The 20,107-nt window shown below is 37.2% G+C and overlaps 1 protein-coding gene across 2 annotated transcripts in view; it reads left to right on the forward strand.

Moving 5' to 3' along the window:
* Positions 1-7,853: 7,853 nt before the first annotated feature.
* KANSL1L (KAT8 regulatory NSL complex subunit 1 like) overlaps positions 7,854-20,107 on the forward strand; it is a 120,422-nt gene continuing 108,168 nt past the window's right edge. The window contains exon 1 of one of the 2 annotated variants that reach the window (XM_066233452.1): positions 7,854-7,989. The gene's annotated coding sequence lies outside the window, so the exon portion shown is untranslated. The remainder of the gene's footprint in view (positions 7,990-20,107) is intronic. The other variant, XM_066233453.1, reaches the window with a different exon arrangement.

The raw sequence follows: 20,107 nt of genomic DNA on the forward strand, positions 1-20,107 counted from the left end.
GAGTAGAGAAAACTGGAGCCTTAGACTGCGAAGCAGAACCGACAGTCTTGCTCAATGCAATGAGGACCTCTGGAGTGAAGAGAGTCCATTAGAGAAGCCCCACCGTTAGTAAAAATGGCCAGTCCCTGGTTCCTCAACTCAAAAGCTAGTGTGGATCCTAAAAGTGCTAACTGCCACTGGGGGGGGGGAGGGGAGGTAGGGGTAGCAGTTAACTGTATTCCTTACAACGAAATGGGAATTTCTTTCTTGAAGGGACTTCTGGGAGTTATTTCCTCATGGCTGCCATATCCTGACACACGACTTGTAAGTGAAAAGCAGAATAAATTCCTGATTATTTTCCTTTTGTCAATTTTTAGTGTGATGAGCAGGTGCCCGGCAGCTTCCAATGGTAATGACACTATCAGTATTACTAAGAACTGGACTTTGGAAAATTGATGTACTTTAATTAATTGCAGTAATTTTTCTTTTGATGCATAAAATGTTTCATCTTAGGCCAGTTCAAGTCCCTTCAAATTTGTTCTTATATCTCTTCCTTTTTATTAAAGATAATGTCAAATGTACAAAAATATAGAGACTAGTATTATGAGATCCCATGTGTGCATCACCCAGCTTTGACAATGATCAGTTCATGACTAATATTTAGTCATATATCCATATACACCCTACATGTATGGATTATATTAAAGCAAATACCAGGCATCATGTAATCCTGTGTCACTGTGGCATGACCTGCTATTTATGATAGAGCCCTCGCTCTCCAGCAAACCAAATTTCCCATAGGCGTCATGTACAACGTTTGCATTGTAGCTGCAATCAGCCATTTTCCCAAAGATGCCTAGTTTTGTTTAGTGGGGATTTTCTAGTTTCAAGCTACTATCAAATTTATTTATTTTACATTCTGTTTCATAAAACCCTGAAATTATTTTGATTACAAGAATAAAAAATCGTATTCTTTCTTGAGTCTCTTCCTTAAACTTTAACTCACTGGAAGTTTATCTTGATATATCCCAAGAGAAGTTATGTTTCATTTTATAGTAGAATATTACATTAGTTAGATTTTTTTTTTTCTGTTTCAAAAATCAGAAAACTCAAACCTGGCTTAAAAAAATGAAGAAAGGGCTCACTAAACTGGAAAGCTCACAGTTAGGGTTGACTCAGAGCTGGTTGACTGACAGCTCTGCTTTGTCAGTAGGGATTCACTCTTCCAGTTGCTTTTCATGTCTGTGTTCTACTGTTTGTAGTGAGTATAGACCTACTTCTAAAACTGGATCATGGAATGGGCTTTCTTGTTCATGTCTAGAGTAAGAGAATGCACTTTTGCTCAGCATGTTAGGTATATGTGCTGAAATTCACTCTCACAGGACTAGTTTTTGTCACATGCCCACCTCTGAACCAATGCTTGTGCCAAAGAAAGTGTAATAAATCAATTAGGGCCAACTTTGGGACATGCAGGTAGGAGCAGCTTCACTTATAGCACATGAGCTGGATGGAAGGCTGATACTAGCATGAAAATCAAGAAAATATTAGAAAAGGGAAGTTATGGAATAGAAACCCAAAAATGCCTACTATAAAAACTACAAACTAGATCAGGGGTCTCAAACTCAACTCAGCATGTGGGCTGTAGAGCAAGATCACAGCCATTTGGCGGGCCGCACTAGGTCTACAAAAGGCAACTGTTACGCAACACTTTTCTCACTGCAGTTGAAAACAAAAAAAAATCAGTACAACAAGCACAATCGTACATGCAGTTTACTCAGTGTCACAAAACGACCAGAAACTGTAGTTCGCGTCACAACTGCTGTTAACTAAGCTAATATCTAGCTAGGATGCTAGAGAAATGAAAAATACAAGTAGGCCCCTAGGCTTACTTAATTTTATCCAAAATATTTTGAACTTCGTGGATTAGTCTGCGGGCCGCACAAAATTGTTCGGCGGGCCGCATGCGGCCCGCGGGCCGCGAGTTTGAGACCCCTGAACTAGATCCTGATTGTTGGGATTAGTGCCTGGAGTTTGTCACATCTCAAATAAAAAATAATCTCATTGCCTGGCCTGTGGTGGCACAGTGGATAAAAGCATCGATCTGGAATACTGAGGTCGCTGGTTCAAAACCCTGGGCTTGCCCGGTCGAGGCACATATGGGAGTTGAAGCTTCCTGCTCCTCCCCCCTTCTCTCTCTCTCTCTCCTCTAAAAAATGAATAAATAAATAAAAATAATAATAAAAAAAAGATAATCTCATTGATGCCATTTTAAAAATGTTTTACCTGACTGTTGTGATAAAGAGTTTAACAAAAAGTTTTTTTTTTTTAATTGATTTTAGAGAAAGGAAGGGAGAGAGAGAGACAGAAACATTGATCTGTTTCTGTATGTGCCCCGACCAGGGATCAAACCAGCAACTCCTGTGTATAGGGATGATGCTGTAACCAACCAAGCTATCTGGCCATGGCTGTAATAAAGAGTTTTAGCATTCACATGAGAAGTTGATATTTTCTGATTCCCTTGTAATTGGGCAGGACTGTGTGACTAGTCCCTCCCAAAGGACAATAGATGGGAGGGACATGTCTTTTCCTATGGCAGCATTTATAGAAATGCTGTGGAGAGCAAAGCATGGAATATAGATCCAACAGATGGATAACGAGTGCTCTGAAGAGTTATCTGGACCTTGAAAAAACTTGGTGGGATGTAAATAAACGTCTTTGTGTTAAATCTCTGTGACTTTAGGGTTATTTGTTATTGCATCATAACCTGGCCCATCATGACTAATACAACTTTCATATGCTCTTACACATGATATGTAATTGAGGAAATAGAACTGCTGTTACAATATATATGTAATACCTTCAGTGAACCCCAAGAAATTGCCATGATGTTCACATTTCATATGAATTTAATCAGAGTGTTGTGATACTTTTTCAATTGTGGTAATTTATGACCAATATTTCTAGATATGCCTATTTAGGGTAAAGACTTATGGGATTAGTGTTTCAAAAACAACACTTTTATCATTTCACTTATGCAAGAATCTTCGATGGTTTCACAAATACCTACAAAATAAATGACATTCCTTACTTAAGGCTGCATCAAATCCTTCCATATTTTGGTCCTAAACTACCTTTGCCTATCTTTGTAGACTGTGCACCATTATTCTTTCTAATAACATCAATGTCCTCAGCATTCCTAACAATCCTGTGCAAAGCCACAGAGCCTGAAAAAAAAAATGTACTGTAGTTCAAAAACTCTTTTAGTTTTCTCTTTGTTTGACCTTCCTGCTTCCCAAACCAACTTGTTACATTTAGCTGTTCTAGACATTTTGCTTTGGAAACTGGTGGAGACCATTTCTTAACCATCATCGATTCTCCCTTTCTTCCTAATAATCCCTTTATTACTGGAGGTTGACAGTGTATTCAAATTCAGCTATATTTTTTGGTCTCCATTACATCTCATTATGTCCATACAATGAAGTTATAAAATTGTTAAGAGGAAATTCAGGGGAGGTAACTTAAAGGTTCTGTTTGCCTTCTATCCTTTTTTCTGACTCTTGCTTGCGAAGTGGATATGACGGCTGGAGCTCCAGTAGCCACACGGGACCATGAAGTTACCTTGAGAATGGAAGCAGAAGAGAATAATGGGAAGGAGCATGAATCCCTGGCGACTTTGTGGAGCTATTATATCAGCTATGGGTCACCTATCTCTAAACTTTCTTTTCTTAAACTATGTTTTATTAAATCTTAAGATATACCTTTATTTATATATTAAGAAAAAGCCCATTGGTAATAAAACAGACTCGATGCTTAGTTATTGCATAAATACCAAGGTTCTAATTTCAGAAATAGTAAATTGTGAAAACATAGTGTCTTAGAATCAATAAAATAACTTAAGAGAGATAATTAAACTTTATGTTTTTATGCCATCATTATTTTGGGCTTCTGGATACATTTCACAGGCTATATGCATCCTAATTGATACAGACTAGTTTTTAAATTTCTGCCTGTCCATGTTTTAGACCTAAAACAAATAGAGATTTCTGAGTCAACCCTCATTAGAGAGCCCTTGTTTGAAAAATTAACATTATTGAAGAATAATTCTCATAAAAAAGTGTTTACCTGATTTAAGCATAAGTTTTCATGACCTTTGACATATGCACACCAATTTAACTTCTACCATGATCAAGATATAGAGTATTTCTATCACTCCTTATATTCATCCCATTCAATTCTCCCCACCCCAGGCCTAAGCAACTGCTCATCTACTTTCTGTCATTATAGGTTAGATTTGTCTTATGTAGACTTTATATAATTGGAATGACGCAATATTTACTCTTAGTGTCTGGCTTCTTTCAGCATACTGTTTCAACTCATCTATGTTGCCCTGTGTATCAGTAATTTGTTTCTTTTTATTCCTGAGTAGTATTTCATTATATAAAAGTACCACAATTTGTCTTTTAACTCTACAGGTGGTGGATCTTAGGGTTTTCTTCAGGTTGGGACTATTGTGAATAAAGGTCTTATGGATATTTGCATATACGAAGTCATTTTTCATTCTCCTATAGGCATGGGTCAGTTCTAACCACTTTTGTATCCTGCCCTGGTTCTAAAAATTCTATAACTCTTGCTATCTCCCCCAGCCCTTTGTTTGCTTGTCATAATGGAGAGTTAGAGATAAAGCAATCCTGAATAGTAATTGTCACTTTTAGTTCTTCTTCTCCTGTTCCACTTTCTAAACATCATAAAAAGAGGGGGTTAAATATGCAAGAATATGACAGTGGAGGATAGTCGCCCTGGGCATAGAAATATAGAGAAGAAAATAGTACATGCTTCCAAACTAGCTTTCTATTCTGTGAGAGGTAGTAAGGAAAGACTTCTGGCTTTGGAGCTAAGTAGATCTGTCTTTAAATCCAAGATTGGCCATTTCATTAGTGTTGAGAATATAGAATACAATATTTAAACTCATTGAGGTTTGTTTGGTTTTTTTTAATCCTGGAAAATGAACATAACACTCACTTTGCAAAATGTGAGAATTAAATGCACACATTCATCCAACAATTATGTGCTGAGAAGATGTGCTGGGCCCTGTCCTAGGCTCTGGGGATACAGCAGTGAGCAAAACAGCAAAAGTGCCTGACTTCATGGAGCTTACATTCTAGCCTCGGGAGACAAGAGAACAACAAAAGAATCAAAATCTGTGTTATGTTAGATGGTGATAAGTGGTGAGAGAAGAAGAGAGCAAGATAGGGGGACAGAAAATGCTCTGCTTGTAATCTCTCCCTGGTTGTGAGCTGTTTAAGATTAGGGTATGATCTTTCTTCTGTATCACTAGCATTTATCACAATGTCAGCTGTATACTAAGTGCCACACACGTATTTCCTGAATGAAAGGGCTGAATAAAAACAGTGTTGAGGAAAGAAGTTTATCTTATGAAATCATTGTAAGGTAGCTTACCTGGACACTTTTACAGGTTTCCAGACAGGTCCTAATTATGTCAGCAAAAATGGTGCCCTTCCCCTCTCCTTGCTCCTACTAGTTCTTTTAAGTCTCCTAGACATCATTATATTTTTTTTCTTGGAAATCGGAATGTTTTTAATGTACTTTCTGAAAAATTCACTATGTATTTTTCAGGTTTTTGCTGAACAATAGGTGTAAAAAAATTGAAAAATGTCTGTGTGTCAATTTTTGTATTAAGGAGCTTTGGTATTCTAGTTTCTGAAAAACTGGCATTTATTTCCTCCACTCCCCCTATTCCTATTATTTTTAATGTGTCATAAATCAATATAAAAGGAATGAGAAATTTTTTTGTATGATGGCTTAATAGCCTAAATTTTTTATTTAAGATGTGCAAATTTGGCAGACTGCTGGACTGATTATAAGATAAAAGAATTAACCTTCCTAGACTATTGTAAATAGCCTACTTCCTGGTAAGGGTTGTTTGATGAACAAACTAGATAATGTATGCAAAGTTGCCTACTGAATTATTACTAGTGTAATTACAAAGATTAATGCCTGTATCATCCACTATGAATTCCGTGAGGGCAGGAAGTTTGCTTATTGCCATAAATTCTGTGCAAGCACATACATTTGGTAAATATGTATATTAATATCTTGATAATGATAATTATTTCATAGGAGAAAACTGTATCCTCAAGTGATTTGCTGGCACTATAACTCCTTAAAGTTAAAATCTGAATTCCTATTTCAAGATTTACTCAATCTATTTGACATTGTACTTTCCCAGCCCCAAAATATGATATACATAACTCAACTTTTAAACTCAAAGATACTATGTCCTGAACTATTGATGTCTTCCTTCCTTTTTTACCTAAAGTCTTTTAAAATACCCAGCTCAAATTAAAAAACTCCTTTGAAGTATCTCAACACATGCTTATTTGACTTCTCAGATTGTTAACTTAAAAAGCATATTTTAAAGCCTTAATAATTTTTGCATTTCTGTTCCCAGGGACTATGACAGCCCTTTAAATATGGTAAATATCCAATAGGTATTTGTTGACTTAATTTTCACAATGCATCATTCGCTTATAATTTTTATTCCAGTGAAGGTAAATCCATTTCTCCAAAATCCTTCCTTTGAAGGTACAATTTCGTCTTGAGCAATTATTAAAACGCATTCTTTACTATAAATGCAGCTTGTCATAAAAATTATTTCAGTAAAGTCACATACTACCAGAAAGACTAGTAAACAAACCGGTTATTTTCCAATTCCAGTAATCTGTATCATGAATTATGCTCTGTTGTAACTCCAGTGTCTTGGATTTTTCCCTCCTTTCCCCCCGCCGCCTCCTCCTTCCCCCAATGAGCTTATCCAATTAATAAGGTTTAAATAATGGCAATTGTCTTCTGGATCTAAAGTTCATCCCTTAAATCATTCCATGTGTAAATTGCGTGCTGAGGAAAGCCTCTAACCTAAGCTATCTTTAACACTGAGGTGTTTTGCTTTTTTTTTTTTTTAAGAGTGCGTGGCTGGGAAATGCTGGGTGTAGTTTGGTGGTGATTGGAGCGCTGCGGGTCCAGGTGCAAGACTCTAGGATGTGTTTTTATAAGTCCCTGGCCAACTATCTCCACATAAAATTCCGTTTATTTATTTGACTGCGCTACTGCAGAATGGAGTTAACTCCAACGCCATTCAAACCAGCTCTGGACAGATTTCAAAATGCTTGAATTGGTGGCTCCTGATTTTTATCATGACATGACCCAGATGGATCCAAGGCAGATTTGTCACCCTGTTTGAGGGCCCCTTGGGGATCATACAGAATTACGACTTTAGGTTCGAAGGCACAGCTCGAATAAAAGCAAATGCACGGAGACATGTAAACTTGGCACCTATGATAAAGCTTTGTTAAAACTTGCCACCCAAGCGGAGGGGAGGGACGGTCCGGGCGCCCGGAGCCGGCGGGGGCGGCCAGGTGTCTAGCAGCCTCACTGTGCCCAGCGCTTTGTTTTCGTTGTCACAGTGGTACCGAAAAAGCAAAGCAAAGGCGGGAAGTCACCAGATCGCGTTTTTGTTGTGTAGGTCTCTTTTCCTCGGTTGGCACGGGGAGGGGGAAAGGAGGAAGCCGGGGAGACGCGAAGCGTGCCCCGAGGGAGCCGCCGAGCCTCTGCAGCGGAGTTCGGGCGTCGGGCGCCAACCACTTCCAGAACGCTTTCGCAGGCCCCGCCCGCCGGGGTTTCCCCGCCACCCGCGCTTATTTGCATGGCGCTGCCCCTCCCCCGCTACCATTGGCCGGCGCCGCGCCCCGCCCCCTGCCCCCCCAACCGCGGCGGGTTCTGTGCCCCGAGCGCCCGGAGGTGCGGGCAGCGGGCAGACTGTTAAACCGCGGCGGCGGCGGCGGCAGCGGGGGAGGATCGGGGCGCGCTCTGGAAACGAGTCCGCGGCGCCCCGGGTGGGGGGAGGCGGGTGGGCAGCTAGAGAGCACTTCAGCAGCCCCCACCACGGCCGGACCGAAGGTGCGGCGGCGGAGGGGAGCCAGGGCGCCCCAGCAGGCGAGTGGCCGGCGTCGCAGCGGCGGGCTAAGGGGGGTGGGTCTCTTCTGCTGGGGACCCGGGAAGCGCGGGGAGGAGAAAGCGGAGAAGACCGCCGGGTGGACTTGCGGGCCAGGCGACCGATCGGCAACTCCCTCGCCCCTCGAATTCTCTGGGCTGTTAAGACTCTGGGTCCCGGCACAGGGTTGTGCTTTAGGGCAGGGGTCGGACCGCAGCCAGATTTAAACGGCTAAACCTAACAGCCTTGGCTGTAGCTCAGGGGAGGGGAGGGAAGGGGTGGAGGGAGAGGCTGGGGGCGGACTTAGGAGCAGTCACGTGGGGACGGGGCGGGGCTTGGCAGACCTTCCTTTTGTTTTGGCGGGCGCGTGCGCAGAAGGCAGAACACGTGGTCTTGTGGGGCTGCCTCCTGTTTCGGCTGCTGCAGCTCCGCGGTTGCGGGTGTGGTTCTGTCTGTTTTGGGGGAGTTTGTAGGGACAGCCAGCTGTACTAGATATGACCATTGGTTTATTTATTTCATACTTTATTTTAGGCAAACGTTGATTTGGCATTTGGAATTAGATTGGAGGTGGGAAATCTAGAGTATTACTGGGGAATGTGTTTGTGTCGCTTCTCGGTGTGCCGAAGCGACCGAGGTTGCTGAGAAATTTGAGTTCTGTGCTGTTTGGTAGCAAGAAATACAAGACTATGTTGGGTCATTAAAGAAGCTACTAGATGTTCTTTTGTTTTTAGACTCAATTATCGGTAGATACGTATTGCCATTGTTTATAATTTTTATCTTTTTTTCTTAATTGAAAAATAAAATGTTAAAAAAAATACAAAACACTGGAACGGATGACGACAGTTTTTTATATCCAAGAATGAGGACACTGCATGGGCGTTCGTGTTATGTTTTTCCACTTCGGGAAATTAATGCTTCGTTAGTTCCTTGCTTGACTGGGGCAGAGCCTCCCCATTCCCGGTGGTCGGCGGGGGCAGGGGCGGGGTCGTGGGCTGTGGAGGGGGGGATGGTGGGGCAGGAGGGGGACCGTGGGAGGCACATTCCTTTTGGTTTCCCCAAACTTTTTAGTCAGCTGGCGAGACTTAAGAGGATCGGTTCTATCGTCTTTCCTTAACCGGTTTGCATAACTTCGTGCCTAGTTTTGGTCAGCAAGAATGTTTTCAAAATGAAGGAAGGGGCAGGTTGGTTAACAAAAACCTGAGTGAGGTCTTGACCAGTACTGCGGACAAAACCCGCAATGTTTTTTTACTAGGAAAAAGTGACTCTAAATTAATATCGGAGAGAACCCGGTGTTCTGGAAGGTCGATTGCTTGAGAAAGAGGCTTAGCAGTGACTGGTCTCTGCTGTTGCCACTTTTTACTAGCTATTTCCTTGGGCGAGTCACAGCTTTTCCTCCAATCTCTATTTTCTCTTGTAAATAGTTTCACAGTATCGTCCCTGCCTGAAAGATGGTTATGAAATCAAATGCCCAGTTTTACTAAAAGTGATTTATAATCTTTACCAAAACTACAAATAGAGAAATTGTCACGTAACAGGTTTTATAACCAAAGTCAGGTGTTTTTTTTTAAAGCCAGCATACCGGGAAAATATAAACAATGAATCATGAAATAGGATATTTGAATATCTTCAAAATCTGTTGTAACTATTATCTTTGGTTCTCCCTCAGTTTTCACTTACTTAACTCAGTGCCAAGGGTGCCATCATTTCCTCATAGTTTTAATCTAGATAGTCACTTCTTCTTTTTCCCAGCCCTTGTGGAACATTTTTTTAACATGAAACTTTTCTTAATCCAGGCCAGTTCTGTCACATTAATATTTTTACTTTTTGGTGTGTGTGAGATGTGCCTTTTCAAATAACAATTTTTTTTTCTTGTTAAATTAGTTCAAAATAATTTGGAAAATCATGATGACTGGAAATAATACAATTTATATATCTCTCTAAATATTTCCCTATGCATTTTTTGTTTATTTTTCCTAATAATGAGAGCATTTAGCATTTTCATCCAACTTTACCTCATAAACATTCTCATGTCATTAGTCTGCAAAAATTATTATAGGTTGCTTAACATTACATCATGTAACTTTAAATTTTTTATTGGCAGATGTTTGGGGTGTTTCTAATGTTTTGCTAGTGTAAATTTCACTAACAGAATAGCCTTTTATATAAGTCTTTGAAAAATATTTTTCCCTTAGATTTGTAGAAGAATTACTGAGTCAGAGAGAGAGAGAGAGAGAGAGGTGTGTTTAAGCTCTTGTAACATCATCAAATGAACTTTTGGAATGTATTGATTCATACTCATCTAGTTTATGAACAGGCCTCATATTACAACGTTGTTCATAACCTGGTATTAGTATTAAAATGAAAATCTTGCTTTAATTTGCATAAAATTATTTTTCACTTAATGTCTGATATATCTATTTTCCTTACTTATTGTAAACTGCTTGAGGGAGAGGAATATAATATTTTACATTTGACATGCTGCAAATCACACTGTGAATGCTTAATGAATCTTTGCCAATTGGCTATTAATATTTACCTTTTTGACTTCTAGAAACTCAGGGAATTGTGTTTTTTACTTTTACTTCTTGTTATACTCAATTTACAGATACATTGTTGACAATACACTGGGTATTATTATCTCACTGCTCCATTACTTTGAATACTGCTGTGTGTGTGAGGAGTGGGTAGGGGTAAGAGGGAGGCACTGATCTTATCACATGGTCTTCTAAAAGGTCCAATGACCTTCTGTTGTCCAACTGCTGCATTATCTAAGAGCTCCATCCAAGTTTGATAGCATTTATCATGATAACATAGACTTTCATTTCCTTTATTCATTATCTATCTTGTATGGAATTCACTTACAAATTTCACTTTGGTCATTCTTTCACTTGTAGCCTTTTTTGTCTTAAAAAAATCTCTACTGTTTAAAGTTTCTTTATTATTCAGATTGTTCTTGATAACTCACCAGTTATTGCCTAGAATATCATTTACTGGCTTTAGTTCACTGTGTAAAACTTATATATGGTTTTTGTTTTCATGCTTTTCATTTATTCAGTTATTAACATCCTTGCCCTTTTACATTTATCTATACCGAATTAGATGGTATTTGAAAGCGGAGAAAGCTGTTTCTTCAGGTTTAGAATTGTGTTTGGGACTTGTTTATTGATTAGGGTTGTCAAGTTACAAACAGGAAGGAATGGGGCTGCTTACAACACCAAGTGACCGCTAATAGGTAATTAGCAACCAATTTACTGACTTTAAAGTATCTCATCTCTTATACGACTATTTTTAAAATCTTTACTGTATTACAGGACTGTATGGATAACCCTGAATCATCCATACAATCTTACATTACTTTCATTATGTTTCATTTAGAAAGGCAAGGAAGATAGCTGTATCATTTCTAAAAGATTTGTATTTTTTTCCTTTTAAATGTCCTAAAGAGAGATTTCACTGAACTGTACTTCCTCCCTGATTGTGTGGGATAAACTACCAGCAAATGTTAATAAAAATGGTAATATCGTACTTGCCTGTACACACTCTATAATGAAAATCTGGAGACAATTCATAATGGAAGTTTTTGATAATATTTGTAGGTTTTTAAAAACACTATGGATGTGAAAATTCTCTAGGTAATGCAGAATTGGGAGGAAATGCATTCATTAATAATATTGAGACTTTAATATTTTAATCAACTTGTTATTTATTGTATGTTTCCAGTTCTGTAAGACCAAGTACTCTTAAGCATGTTTTTAAAAGTATTTTTTTTTATTTGGTAGTTGGTCATTAATCAGTGTTTAACCACATGAAGTTAAATTGGAACCAAAACCTGTAGACTGAGCAAATGTGATAGTGTACTTCTAATGTCAATTTCTGGATCTAAGTTGAGGTACACAGAAAAAAAAGACTTCATTTATATTCCTATGAGTCATGCACTTACAACTGAGTAGTAATAATTCTGCTTGAAGTATGATCTGTTTGATGTGTTATGTGACCACCCAAGTGGCTTTATCTTTAATTAAATTCTTTTAGTCTTCAAAGGAGAATTCCTTTTTAGGCATAGTTTTCCAAGTGAAACTTTTTGCTATAAACAGTGTTGAGTACAAAGTACTGAGGTAACTGTACCCTGGTCATGCCAATTACTGCAGTGTTTTAGGCTGCAAATTGAGAATGCCCGTATGTGGCATAAATAAATCTGGAAAATACAACACTGTATTTTGAATTCATACCTTCCATTAATCCCTAGATTTTAGAGAAATAACGTTATATTAATGTATACTCTTTCTCATTATTTCTATTGTTTCAATTGAATTTTTTTTCTTTATGAGTTACAAATTAAGAAAGAGTTCCTATATATTTCAGTAATGTTTGAAAGAGCTGCTCATATTTTGTTATAAGAATTAACTTTTTTCCCCCTACTCTTCTCAGTTATTATAATGTATCAACTCTCTGAAACATTTAAGTTGTAAATGTGGAAGTAATTTAATATTTGTTACTACTTCAGCTTCTATCTCTCAAGATGCTGTTGTTAGGTAGTCTTTTCACTTTCTTTTAATTTATGTATGAATCTGCCTTCTTAGTGATACTTTATTCATAGTTTGTGTTCCTGCTCTGCATTTTAGAGCATTGGGATTACCCAGATTCCATTTGAAAGAGTAAATTTAATGTTCAAGTGTAGATTTGGAAAGACTATTTTCCATGGACTATATGGAATATACATACATATTTAGAATATAAATCAGAGTAAAATCTGAAGCAGTAATTGAATGGAGGGAAAATCAGATATGCTCTTTAATTTTTAATGTTCCTTCTCAGGAGGAAGGGTGGTTCTTAATCCAGACCAGGGGTAGTCAACCTTTTTATACCTACCGCCCACTTTTGTATCTCTGTTAGTAGTAAAATTTTCTAACCACCCACCGGTTCCACAGTAATGGTGATTTATAAAGTAGGGAAGTAACTTTACTTTATAAAATTTATAAAGCAGAGTTATAGCAAGTTAAAGCATATAATAATAATTACTCACCAAGTACTTTATGTTGGATTTTCGCTGTTTGGCAGAATAAATTTTTATAAAACAACTTAGTATAGTTAAATCTATCTTTTTATTTATACTTTGGTTGCTCCGCTATCGCCCACCATGAAAACTGGAACGCCCACTAGTGGGCGGTAGGGACCCGGTTGACTACCACTGATCTAGACCGTTGAAATTATCAGTTTCAACTCAGTAGATAGATTGGCAAACTTTCGATTTTCTTTAGAAAGTGTGTCAAAAAGTTTTAGGATATGTGATTTGTATATTAATTTGTATTGACCTGAATATTGTGTCAGGATCAACTCTAATTATTGATATTGTAATTCTCTCACTATGTACATAAAATCTTTTGAGGGAGGACATGTTTATATATTTCTTGTCCAAGGAGATAGCATTTAGTTAATGCTAAATTCATAAATACATATGATTTATAAATCTTTTTTAAACAAATTATTTATTTTTATTATTAATTTTAATGGGGTGACATTGATAAATCAGGGTACATATGTTCAGGGAAAACATCTCTAGGTTATTTTGACATTTGATTATGCTGCATTCCCATGATTTATAAATCTTAAAAGTAAAGATCACTAATAAAAACATTTTGGAGACAACAGGGGAAGGCTGTTTATTTGTAGTAATAATACTGTCAGAACAACTACCGTATTTCTCCATGTGTAAAATGCTCTCATGTAGAAGACATACCTTAATTTTGGGGCCCAAATTTGGAAAAAAATGTATTACATAAAGTTATTGAACTCAAGTTTTATTCATCATAAAATTCATACAATTCATCACTGTCAAAACTCCCATCCATTAGCTTGTCCTCATCTGTGTGTGATGACGAATCACTGTCTTCAACAATGAGTGCAAAAACAAGTGTGAAAAAGCAGGAAATATAAGTAAAAATATCTACAACCCCGGTATAAGACGCACTCAGTTTTTAGATCCCAAAGTTTTTAGAAAAATGTGCATCTTATACATGGGGGAATATGGTAATTTCTTCCTTAATTTACAATGAATGTTGTTTGGATTAAATTGTAGACCAAAGTTAGAATGTATATTGTAGACTTACTTTACAGTCCTCATTTTTTTACTCAATTAATTTGATTTTATTTATAATAATGAAATTTAATATAACCTAAAAGAAAAAAAAGTTTTGAGTCTACATAGCTTTTAAGTATTTATTATTTAATGGCATAAACTTCAGCTTGTCTTACTGAAATTTTCTCTCTGGCAATATTTTCTTATTAGACTTCTAAGAAAACTAGATATATATTGAGATCTGGACTGCTCTTTGGAGGGTTACTTGGTGGATTATCTGTAACAGTTTTACAACAGATTTGTTTTCTTTGCCACTCAAAACTTTCTGGGCTATGGATGTGCTGAGGTATTACTGTTTATTTTTAGTTAAACTGGAATGTAAGTTGAAAATTCTGTTATAAAAACATAAAAGTGAAATTCCTGTCGGGGAAATAGAACTGAGTTTTGGATCATATTGAACTGTTGCCTCTTGATAGATAATCAAAATGATCTAACTGCTTTCTTTGAAAGGGTACTGATATGGTTTCTTGCAGTTTCGCTCTTAACTCTTGTTAGCTTAACATTTTAATTTCTGTATGTTGTGTTTAAAGAAATTTAATTTATTTTTTCAGTTTTATCCCTTCCAGATTCTTTGAAGTTCCATAGCAGGAGGCTAAGCTCTTTCAGAAAGGAGACTTATTTTGCCTGAGTATTTTGAGTTTTATCAAAGATATGGTGGTGCCTCAGATAAATAGAGAACAGTATTTTAACAGCTAGAAAGAAAATTCTTAGAGTTAGCCAAGGTCCAAATACTTTATTTGCAAACAATTATGTACATAATTAGAAAGCCATTTTAGGGTTTACTTTTTCCATATTCTTTCTGTATAACCTGAAGTATTACAGGTGTCTAAAACTACTAAACAACTTGTTTCACTAGGAACTTCAGAGACAGAAATATTTTAGTTAATAGTTGATTCCTGTTTAATTGGGGGGGGTCACATAGTTTATACTGTGTACTGTTCAGTACAGTAGTTCCTTAGCCACATGACAACTGAGCACATGAAATGTGACTAGTCCAAATTATGTGTTTGCTAAATGTAAAATAAACACTGGATTTTGAAGACATAGCACACCTATAGAAGGCTGTAAAGTATTTATCATCCTAAGAAATTTTTAGACCCTGGCCAGGTAGCTCAGTTGGTTAGAGAGTTAAGAGTTAATCCTATATGCCAAGATTGTGGGTGCCATCCCACTCAGGGCACATACAAGAATCAACCAATGAGTGTGTAAATAAGTAAAACAACACATCGATGCCACCCCCCTTCTTTTCTAAAATTAAAAATGTTTTTTCTTTTTTAGCTCTGGCCCGATAGCTCAGTTGGTTAAAGTGTAGTCTTCACACATAAAGGTTGCCATTTCTAACCCTGATCGGGGCACATATGGGAACAGATTAATGTTTCTGTCTCTCCCTTCCTCTTTCTAAAATCAATAAATATATTAAAATTTTTAAAGAATTATTTTATTGATTACATGTTGAAGTAATATATATGTTGGGTTTAATGAAATTAAAATTGAATTCATTTTTCTTTTTACTTTTAAAATATGTCTAGTAGAAAATTTAAAATTATAAATGTAAGTCACAATATTTCTATTGGACAGCAATGTTCTATGCTAATGTTTTCTAGTCTTAAGATTCTTTTCACAATAAAATGTCTCATAAACATACATCCTTAAAGTTTTAAAATAATTTTGTATGGTATTTGTTGAAGAAATACTTACTAAGGGCCTACAGTGTACCAAACAGTATCCTAGGATACAGCTTTGACTGAAAACATTCAAATCCTGCCTTGATGCAGCTTTCATTCTAGTAGGAAAAATACATGATAATTTTTAGTAAAACTTTTAAAATGAACTATTATTTGTTGTAAGTATACTATTAATTTAACTTGATGCAATATAAGTTTTTTCTTGTTTTTTTTTTTTTCTTTTTTGCATTTTTCCGAAGCTGGAAACAGGGAGGCAGTCAGACAGACTCCTGTATGCGCCTGACCAGGATCCACCCAGTATGCCCACCAGGGGGCGATGCTCTGCCCATTTGGGGCGTCGCTCTGTCGTAACCAGAGCCATTCTAGCGCCTGAGGCAGAGGCCATAGAGCCATCCTCAGCACCCAGGCCAACTTTGCTCCAATGGAGCCTTGGCTGCGGGAGGGGAAGAGAGAGACAGAGAGGAAGGAGAGGGGGAGGCATGGAGAAGCAGATGGGCACTTCTCCTGTGTGCCTTGGCCGGGAATCGAACCCAGGACGCCTACACGCCAGGCCGACGCTCTACCACTGAGCCAACCAGCCAGGGCTGCAATATAAGTTTAATACATTGTTTTCTTTATGGAGTGCTGAATGCTATTTGATTTATTTTTGGCATTTATCTTGCTTGGTCAGTTTTGAACTTCCTGGGTCTGTGGTTTGATATCTGATATTAATTCGGAGAAATTCTCAGTCATTATTATTTCAAGTATTCTTTTCTCTCTTCAACTGCTGGAATTCTCATTATGTAAAAGGTATGTGAACACTTGTAGTTATCTCATAGTCTTGGGTATTCTATTTTTCTTAGTCCTTTTGCTCTTTGCTTTTAAAAATTTCTGTTGACATATCCTGAGACTCAGAGATTCTTTTTCAGCCATGTCCAGTCAAGAAATCAGCCCATGAAACATTATTTTGATTACAGTGCTACTGATCTCTAGCATTTTTTCTGATTCTTCCTTAGAATTCCCATTCCCTACTTGCGTTATGCACCTGTTCTGGCAAGTTGTCTTTTTCCATTGGAGCCCTTAGAAAATTAATCATAATTAGTTGTTTAAGTTGTTTTAAATTTATGGTCTGCTAATTCTAACTTTTCTGCCCTATCTGAGTCTGACTCTGATTCTTGCTTTGTGTCTTCAATCTGTATGTTTTGTTTTTTAGTTAAGCGTTGTAATTTCTTTTTGAAACCAGGGATGTGATGTGCTGGGTAACAGGAACTCCAGTAAATGGGCCTTTAGTAAGATGTGGGGGTAGGGGAAGTGTTCTAAAGCCTGATGATTCGATGTCTTTTAGGGAGGAGCTTGGACATCTGAGCTGTAAACTTAATAAATGATTCTCAGTTTAACCCCTGGGACAGGATGGCTTAGAGGAGGAGAGGGTTGGGTATATCTCTTCTCCAGCATGGAAGGCTAGTAGAGGCTGGAGTTGGATAGTTCTTTATATACTTTTTTTTGTGTGTGTGTGTGTGTGTGTGACAGTGAGAGAGACAGAGAGAGACAGATAGGGACAGACAGGCAGGAAGGGAGAGAGATAAGAAGCATCAATTCTTCGTTGCAGAATCTTAGTTGTTGACTGCTTTCTCATATGTGCCTTGATGGGGGGGGGGCAGCTACAGTGGAGCAAGTGATTCCTTGCTCAAGCCAGTGACCTTTGGGCCCAAGCCAGCAACCTTGTGTTTCCAGCTAGTGATCTTTGGACTCAAGCCAGCGACCACGGGGTCATGTCTATGATCCCACGCTCAAGCTGGTGACCCTGCTCTCAAGTCGGATGAGCCCGTCCTTAAGCCAATAACCTCAGGGTTTCAAACCTGAGTCCTCTGTATCCCAGTCCAGTGCTCTATCTACTGCACCACTGACTGTTCATGCCTTTATGTACTTTTAATGAAGAAAAAGCAACACTCCTCAATAGATTTCTTAGAAAGTAATGTTATCTGTCATTCCCTTATCCTCATTTTATTAGTCCCTACTCCAGCATTTCAGAGCTGTCCATGTCTTCTTTGTATAGTTTTAAATAATTTGATTTCTGGAGTTTCCTTTTACCTCACTGACTGATTTTTTAAGTAGTTTTTTAGGGTTCTTCCTCTTTTGTAGCTCTTCCTTCTTTGATCAAATGAATTTGAGTTAGCTACAGAGCTTGATCCTGGGTTCCTATCTCTTTTTTGCATATATGCTTTCCTTAGATAAACTCTTCTAGGCCTTTGGCTTTAAATACTATCCGTGTGCCAGTAACTCCTGAAAATAATACCTATGCCCGACTTTAGACTTATTTACCCAACTGTTTCTATTTGGATGGCTGTTAGGCACTTCAAAATCAACCTATCCCTAACAGAATTTTATTTTTTCTTCTTTAAATTTATATCTCCTCAAGTCTGCCCAATTTCAAAATGTAACACCACTGACCACTCAGTTGCTGAAGCCAAAACCCGAGAGTCATACTTGATTTCTTTTTTTTTCATAAGCCCCACAAAATTTTTGTAGTCAAAACTTTTGTCAGCTCCCCCTGGAAATAAATACTAGATTTCTCTCTCTTCATTTGGATCGTCACCTCACTGGTCCAAGCCACCAATTCCATCTCTCCTTTAACACAACTTAAGTAGCTTCCTAACCGTTCTCTCTGATGCTATTCTTGGAAGCCACTTTTATTATATCCTTAGCACTCTGTTCAGATTTTTGATGGGGAGTAGGTGGGTATGGAGGGGGTAGAGAGTAGTATCTTTTTCGATATGACTACCTCATCAGCAAGAACAGTGACTAAGGCAGTTTCCCTTAGAGTAATGTGGTTATCTAAATACTGTTGTAGATATTTATAGATTAGAGATATAGGTCATTGAGTTGATCAAGTAACAGGTTGAATCTTAAAAAAGAAATTCCCAATGCTAGTAGCTTGTTTTATAATTATTTTTATATTTCTCATAAAAGTAGAATGTAAAATATATACTAAAACCCCAATAATCTGGTTATTTTTGTTTATTATTTTGGATTTAGAAGAAGTGAGAATCTGTCATATATATATGAGATTTATTATTTTTTAGATATATAAAAGTGTATACATTTTGAGACATACAGAACTTTGGGAGTGGATTATACTTAAATCTCTACTTTTTTGAGACATCAGTAAAGTATAGAAAAAGCAAACAACTAATTTTTATCCCACAGAATTAACAACCATTAATATTGGTTCATTTTACATTTAGTCTTTTCCCCAAAATAATAAAATTTTGTAGTTAAAAAAATATTTTTAAGGAAGGGAGAGAGATAAAGCATCAACTGTAGTTGTGGCACTTTAGTAGTTCATTGCTTGCTTTCTCATATGTGCCTTAAGGTGGGTGGGGGCAGGTGGCTTCAACCAAGCCAGTGACTCCCTCCTCAAGGCAATGACCCCTTGCTCAAGCCAGCAACCTTGGGCCTAAGCTGGTTACCTTGGTCTTCAAGCCAATGACTTTTGGGCTCCAGTCAGCGACTTTGGGGGTTTGAACCTGGGTCCTCAGCTTCTCAGGTTGAAGCTCTATCCATTGCACTACACCTTGTAGTTAAACTTAACAATTGTTAATGATATAAAATTTTTTCACTATTCAGTCTTCATAATTTTTAATGGTACTGAATTAACTTTTTCTATATTTCAGAATAGAATATATGGTTTATTTTTTTCTTTTGATAAAATACAATGAAATTTGTTTAATTAGTGGGATTAGTCGTATTAATCTTTAGTAGTCATCTGTAATAGTCTATTTTCCAGGCAGGATTAACAGCTTCTATAATAATAACTGATAACTATCTATTTGTAAAAAGGAAATATATTATTGTAGATGCTTTTTCAGGAAAAATTTTTGTACATTGCCGATTAGGCAAGTTATTAGTATCACATTTTTAACAGCTATAAAATTATATACTTCTTATATGTTGTTCAGTTCACTTACATCTTACATTTTTAGCATATTTTAGTTATTGTTATTAATACTGCTCAGATTGTAAAATTTAAATTGAGGAATGAAGGTTTTGAGCAATTTATTATATTTTATAAAGATGATTAATTCTTACTTTTGGCTGAAAGTATGGAATTGCATTACATTTTAAAGTATGAGTCCCAGATTCCAGGTCGGAATTTTTTGTTTATTTCTAAACATGATTTAAAAATGGAATCTTGAGATGTACAGTTGTACCTTGAACAACACTTGTTTGTACTGCATGGGTCCACTTATACTTGAGTTTTTTTTCCAATTAATACTGTACATCTGTTTCTCTTTATTATTTTCTTAATATCGTTTTATT

The sequence above is a fragment of the Saccopteryx bilineata genome, chromosome 5, assembly GCF_036850765.1.
Source record: "Saccopteryx bilineata isolate mSacBil1 chromosome 5, mSacBil1_pri_phased_curated, whole genome shotgun sequence".
NCBI lineage: Eukaryota > Metazoa > Chordata > Mammalia > Chiroptera > Emballonuridae > Saccopteryx > Saccopteryx bilineata.